This window comes from Belonocnema kinseyi, chromosome 9 (genome assembly GCF_010883055.1).
Source record: "Belonocnema kinseyi isolate 2016_QV_RU_SX_M_011 chromosome 9, B_treatae_v1, whole genome shotgun sequence".
NCBI lineage: Eukaryota > Metazoa > Arthropoda > Insecta > Hymenoptera > Cynipidae > Belonocnema > Belonocnema kinseyi.
The window spans coordinates 64,526,304-64,532,449 of NC_046665.1; the positions used below are offsets into that span (position 1 = coordinate 64,526,304).

Consider the following 6,146-nt stretch of genomic DNA (forward strand, 5'->3'; position numbering starts at 1 on the left):
ATCTAGTCGGGAGTGGTGCTGACTGAAAACAGATGATTTGGAGCGATTCGCGCGCCATCTGTTGGTCATTCTAAGGACTTATTGAACTACCCTCGTAACTCTTATTTAGAAATCATACCAGTTTTATCCTTTTTCATTCCATTAGAAATATTGTCTTTTTTCTCAATTTTACCTGATGTAAAATTGTTTGATTTGAAACGTTTAAATTCAAAATCGTTTAATAATTTTATTTTATTTCAAATAATTAACAATTTCGATTTGTCAACCTTTATAACTTAATATTTTTTAATTTGGTTAATAATGGATTTTTAAATTCTTTATGTTTTAAGTGTTGGGAATTAAAAATCGGGAAATGGTTTGTCCTAATGAAAATTTGAATTTCAACAGAAAAATATATAAAAGTTAAAAACAGTAATTTAAAAAGTATCTTACAATTTTGAATAGTATGCTGTAAATACTACAATGACAAAATTCCCTTGATGTAAATATTGTTTTGACCTTAAAAGATTACAAATTTATCGACTTAATTTTCCCAATAATCGCGAGAATATTCTAAATATTTAACGAAAACAGAGTACGAATAAAAAATGTATTTTGAAGTTCATAAGTAAATTTGTTTAAATCACCAATCTAAATATATACAGTAGCGAAAACATCTCATTGTATTGCGTCACAAAAAATCTTCTATAAAAGGCTATCAGAAAAAAGGAAGGTTTTATTGCTGGGTGATTTTCTATAATTTATTAATTTATATACCATTGTAATTCCTTAAGTTTTAAATTTTACCCTGTCACCTTTTTTGGGTAACCTCAATTCACAAATGGGTCATTGCAAAGATTTTTTTTTAATTCAAGTTAAAATTCTGTCCGACCATTTCGGAAATTCAGCTGGTCATTTTTTCTTGATAGTAGGTGTTTTTTAAAAGGCCCAAAAAAAGAAGTACAGTAAAGTTTTTCCTATTTCCGCGTCCTTGAAACATAAGGATTCTTTAATTTCGAGGCTGGAATGGCCAAAAATATTATAAGTTTACAATATCTTTGGAGGGGCCCCCACCTCTACCGCGACGTTCACTGGCTGTCCCGGCCTTGTATCGAGGCGCTTCCTGTAAGCTACTTTTTCAACTACGCAGGTGTCGAAAAGCGCGGGCCAATTTCAAATCAATAAACACTACGAATAATAATACAGATAAATACACCCGACTTTGAGTGGAGTAACTCACTGCGTAGTAATTCCTAGAACTTCTGACTCACGCAGTTTCTTAGCTCAAGGGGCAAGAACTTATTAATTACGACTCTTGTCTGAAGTGGAAGAGCTGAAGTGCGCGAGTACTCAGTAGAGTGTATATTGCGCAATATTATGCGTACGAATTGGAAACGATGTAAATTCCATCTTAAACCCTTTGTTTCCGTAAAGTTCTATTTTTAGTATTCAATCAATAATTGAAACTCCACAAAACCATCGTTAAAACACTTTTATGCACAAACTAAAATGCATCTTTAAAATCGTACCTATTCTTTCTAGTTCGAATTTTTGTCGCCATGTGGTCCATCGCAGTTTAACCATTCCGAATAGAACGAATTTTATCAGTAATGTTGACAGTTTATTTTTATTTCATCGCACTGAAAGATCGTCAATCGACAAAAGAATGGAACGTGACTGAGAAAATACATTCTACACTTAACAAATATTACTATTCTCATATTTATGACTTTTGCGTTCAGAATATTTTCTCGAAAAAGTTGTATGGATTCCCATGACGTCATGCTAAAATGCCAAATTCAAAACAACCAGGGCTTCTCGCTCTTCGGGCCTCTTTTTCATTGATCAGCCACTGACGCAGAGGAAAGCGTACAGGAACCGTGGTGGGAGGTGGCGGAACTACGCAATTTGAAATAGCCGTATTCGGGGGAGGGGCGTTTAAAATAGGGGGGGGGGGCATAGGTTTCGCTTACTAAAATCTGCTGAATCCATCGCATTGCGTGTTAAGCGAATCGGTGTACTCACTACTCAGTGGTTCACATGGGTTAGAGCAGGACACAACACAAGAAATAGTTGTGTCCTACTCTTTCCCTTTGCTTCGGGAACCTACTCGCTTTAATCAGAATAAATTAAACACTTTCTAATAATATTTGTTGATACTGGAGGATTTGTTTAAGTTAAATACGGTGTTCTTATGAAAAATATTATGAATGATATGAGGTGTTTCTGCGCCAATATATATATGACCTGTTATAAGATATAAGTAATGGTTTACAATGGCTCGGTACAAGTAATTTCAAATGCAGAAGTCATTTTTTTGTAAGCCTTTGCGCTGACACTCTTCTGTAAAATTTACTTTAATCATCTATTGATGTTTGTTTATATGTAAAGGAAGAATATTGGTCAAAAATCTAATACTGCTAAAAAGTTAATACAATTTCGTAATAAAAAAGTCTAATCTGCAAAGGAAAAATGTTTTTCACGATAAGCTATCGCGAAAAGAATCGTCAAAAAATATTGAGCAGCAAGCTGAGCTTGATGATGCGAAAACGTCAATTCTTGACATATCGGCACCTGAAATTGATCAACAGAAGCGAGTGCATGTGATTGAAAACGCTTCTCCTACGAATGAAAATAGTGTTATTGAACCTATACACTTTCTCCTTTAGAAGCAGTGGATGATTGTGCCAATGCCTATTAGTCCGGGAGCTCGCGACAATTCTATGGACGTCATTTTAGGACTCACAAAAATTTCAGATTCTTTTTTTTTCCAAGTCAACAGTTCGAAACTCGTTGACTAGCTAGCAGCTGTTGATGCATTTTGCAACAATTTATTGTTAAACTGGTCAAAAATTCGAGTGAAACGACGTCATTTTAGTACTCTTGAAACCCATTGGAAATGATTGTTTGAATGCTAAGAACTAACAAAAAAATTTGACTGGCAGCTTCTCGGTTATGCCAAAGTTGAATGGCAGGCTGTCAAACATGTCAAAAATTCGAGTGCAAAGACGTCATTTTAGTACTCTTGAAACCCATTGCGAATGATTGTTTGAATGCTAAGAACTAAAAAAAATTTGACTGGCAGCTCCTGGGTGATGCCAAAGTTGACTGGCAGGCTGTCAAACATGTCTAAATACTAAGTATTTCTAAAGTATTTTTCATTTGAATATCTTTGCTGTACGTAGGGCTTAATTTTTTAACTAAATATGAGCGATAAAATATTGCATACTATAGTCCTAATTTCACATGACATTTACAAACACCTCATTTTATTAACTTAACAAAAATTAACATTCAGCCAATCAACTTTGACAGCACTGAGTAACAGCCAGTCAAACTCTTATTCAGTTGTTAGGACCTAATTAATATCCGCCAATGGGTTTTAAGAATACTTTTGAGAGCTACTCAGTCAACTCTAGCACTACTCAGGAGCACCCATTTAAGTTTTTTATGAATTTTCAACACTAAACACTTATTCCCAATAAGTTTCAAGATTGGTAAAATTACGCTTCTTCACTGGAATTTTTGACATGTATGACAAGCCTTCCAGTCAGAACATTACACAAAAACTTCACAAAAAGTATGTTTTTATTTTTTTGCGACCGTATTGCGTCAGTTTGTTTCTCTGGTTTCTTCCTGTCATTTTTTATATGCTTGACAGTCTTCCAGACAACTTTGGCGCCACTGAGAAGCTGCCAGTCAAATTTTTTGTTAGTTCTTAGCATTCAAACAATCATTCCCAATGGGTTTTAGGAGTACTAAAATGACGTTTCTTCACTCGAATTTTTGGCATGTTTGACAGCCTGCCAGTCAACTTTGGCACCATCGAGAATCTACCAGTCAAATTTTTTGTTAGCTCTTAGCATTCAAACAATTATTTCCAATGGGTTTCAAGAGTACTAAAATGATGTCTTCTTACTCGAATTTTTGACATGTTTGACAGCCTGCCAGTCAACTTTGGCACCACCGAGAAGCTGCCAGTCAAACTTTTTGTTAATTCTTAGCATTCAAAAAATCATTCCCAATGGATTTCAAGAGTACTAAAATCGCGACTTTTCACTCGAATTTTTAACCAGTTTAACAATAAATTGTTACAAAATGCACCAACAGCTGCTAGCCAGTCAACGAGTTTTGAACTGTTAACCATGAAAACAAAAGAATCTGAAATTTTTGTGAGTACTAAAATGACGTCCATAGAATTGTCGCGAGCTCCCGGACTATATGGTAATAATTCAGTCGAATTTGAAGCTTTATTTAGAATGTGAAAAATCCATTTATTTATTTGCTGTGCACATCTGCTCGTCCTTAGAAAATTAAAAAATAACAAAATAATTTATGCAAAAATATAAAACTGAATTAAAAAAAAATTGAAATACTCTTAGTGTTACTGTTATTCACAATCATGTAATAAAATATATTTTTAAATACTCCTAATGAATGAAAATTTAAGAAAATAAGTAAATAATCTTTAAGAAAATTGAAAAAAAAAAATAAAGCTGAAACTCCAACATTTTTAGGATAATGTTACCTCGAATATTATAGAAGCGAATTTAATTGGCAAAAGATTGCTTCTAGTCCCGAAAAATTCAGGGAGTTGGAAAAGGGAATGGACAAGCTTATGAAAAATATTTATCTACTCATTCCGAATTTTGGGATGAAGAGACACTTCGAAAAGAAGTTTAAAATAATTATTTTATTTTTTATTTAATAATTAATTTTAAATAAATATTTCTGCAAAAATAAAATAAAACTAGACGCAACATTGTTGAAAATTCCTATACAGAATCGTTCATAGGATCTTTGCAAGAACTTATACATGATGCTATGAGGGTTCCTATGTGGGTTTTGACGTATGACTCCTTGAAGGAGAAGTGATAAGGATCATATGTAGGTTCCTGCACAGTTTCCTGGTCATCGTGAAATGCCTGACACAGGATCTTACCCAGGTACCCATGCCATGAAGCTAATTAGTCAGGTTGTATTGAAACTGTCCGTCTCTTAAAGGTAAATTTAAATTTTGGCGGCCAACAATAGAGAGGCCCTAAGTGCTTCAGAGGTCTAGTAACAAAACAATTACATTTATCCCTACTCCTATGTCTGCCATCAAGCTAATTAGTCAGGTTGTATTGAGATGGTCCGTCTCGTATACGAAAATGCAAAACTTGGGGGTCAACAAAAGTGTCCGTTGTAGAGTGTCCGTTAGGAAGAGGTAGCTTAACATGGGATTTCCTGTACCTTGTCCGCTCTGGAGAGGTTTCCGTACCTAGAGGTTTCGCTGTAACCAACTGTACCTATATTGTCTAACCTCGAAGGCTGCGCGTGTTTGCACACTCTTGGTTAATGTTTAGAAATTGTCGATCCAGCAGTTCGAGGGTTCGAATCCACAGAGTTGTATGAATTTCTAAATAAATATAAATTAAATTGCACAAATAAAATATTTCCCTGTCCAGTTTTCTGTGCGCAGGAACTTTTGTAATATCCTGTGTCATTTTATACATGGAAATTATTCCTGTATATATAGGTTCCCGGATAAGAACCTCTAAAGTACCTGGGTAAGATCATGTGTCTGCCATTTCACGATGACCAGGAAACAGTACAGGAACCTACATAAGATCCTCGTCACTTTTCCTTGAAGGAATACGTCAGAACCCACACAGAAACTCTCAAAGAATCTCATATACAGATTCTTGCAAAGTTCCTATGTAGGATTCTATATAGGAATTTTCAACAGGGAGCCTTCTTTTTAATTAAATTCGATTCTGTCATGAAATAGTCAAGATTTGGGCGTTTTGAGCATTATTATGTACATTTTTTATCAATTATTTTTGAACCAGTTTTATATTTATTCTATAAATTATTGTTAAAAATTAAAAGTTTTTAGTTGAAAATTTAAGTATCTGGTTGAAAAATTAATGTATTTATTTGCAAGTCCAATAGTTTTCTTGAAATTTTTTCTCTTTCCTGTCTGAAAATTCTTTGTTGAAAATTCAACTCATTTTAAAAAGTCGTATTTTTTTAGTTGAATTCAACTGTTTTTTTATTCAAAATAATAAAAACAATATATAGAGGTAGCAAAGCGAGTGTAAGAGTGAATGGGAAACTGAGTGACTGTTTCGATATTATTCAAGGAGTTAGACAAGGATGCGTTATGTCTTCATGGTTATTTA

General features: G+C 34.0%; 1 protein-coding gene across 1 annotated transcript in view; it reads left to right on the top strand.

Moving 5' to 3' along the window:
• LOC117180204 overlaps positions 1–6,146 on the top strand; it is a 15,411-nt gene that overhangs the window by 4,043 nt on the left and 5,222 nt on the right. The gene's annotated exons all lie outside the window — the stretch shown is intronic.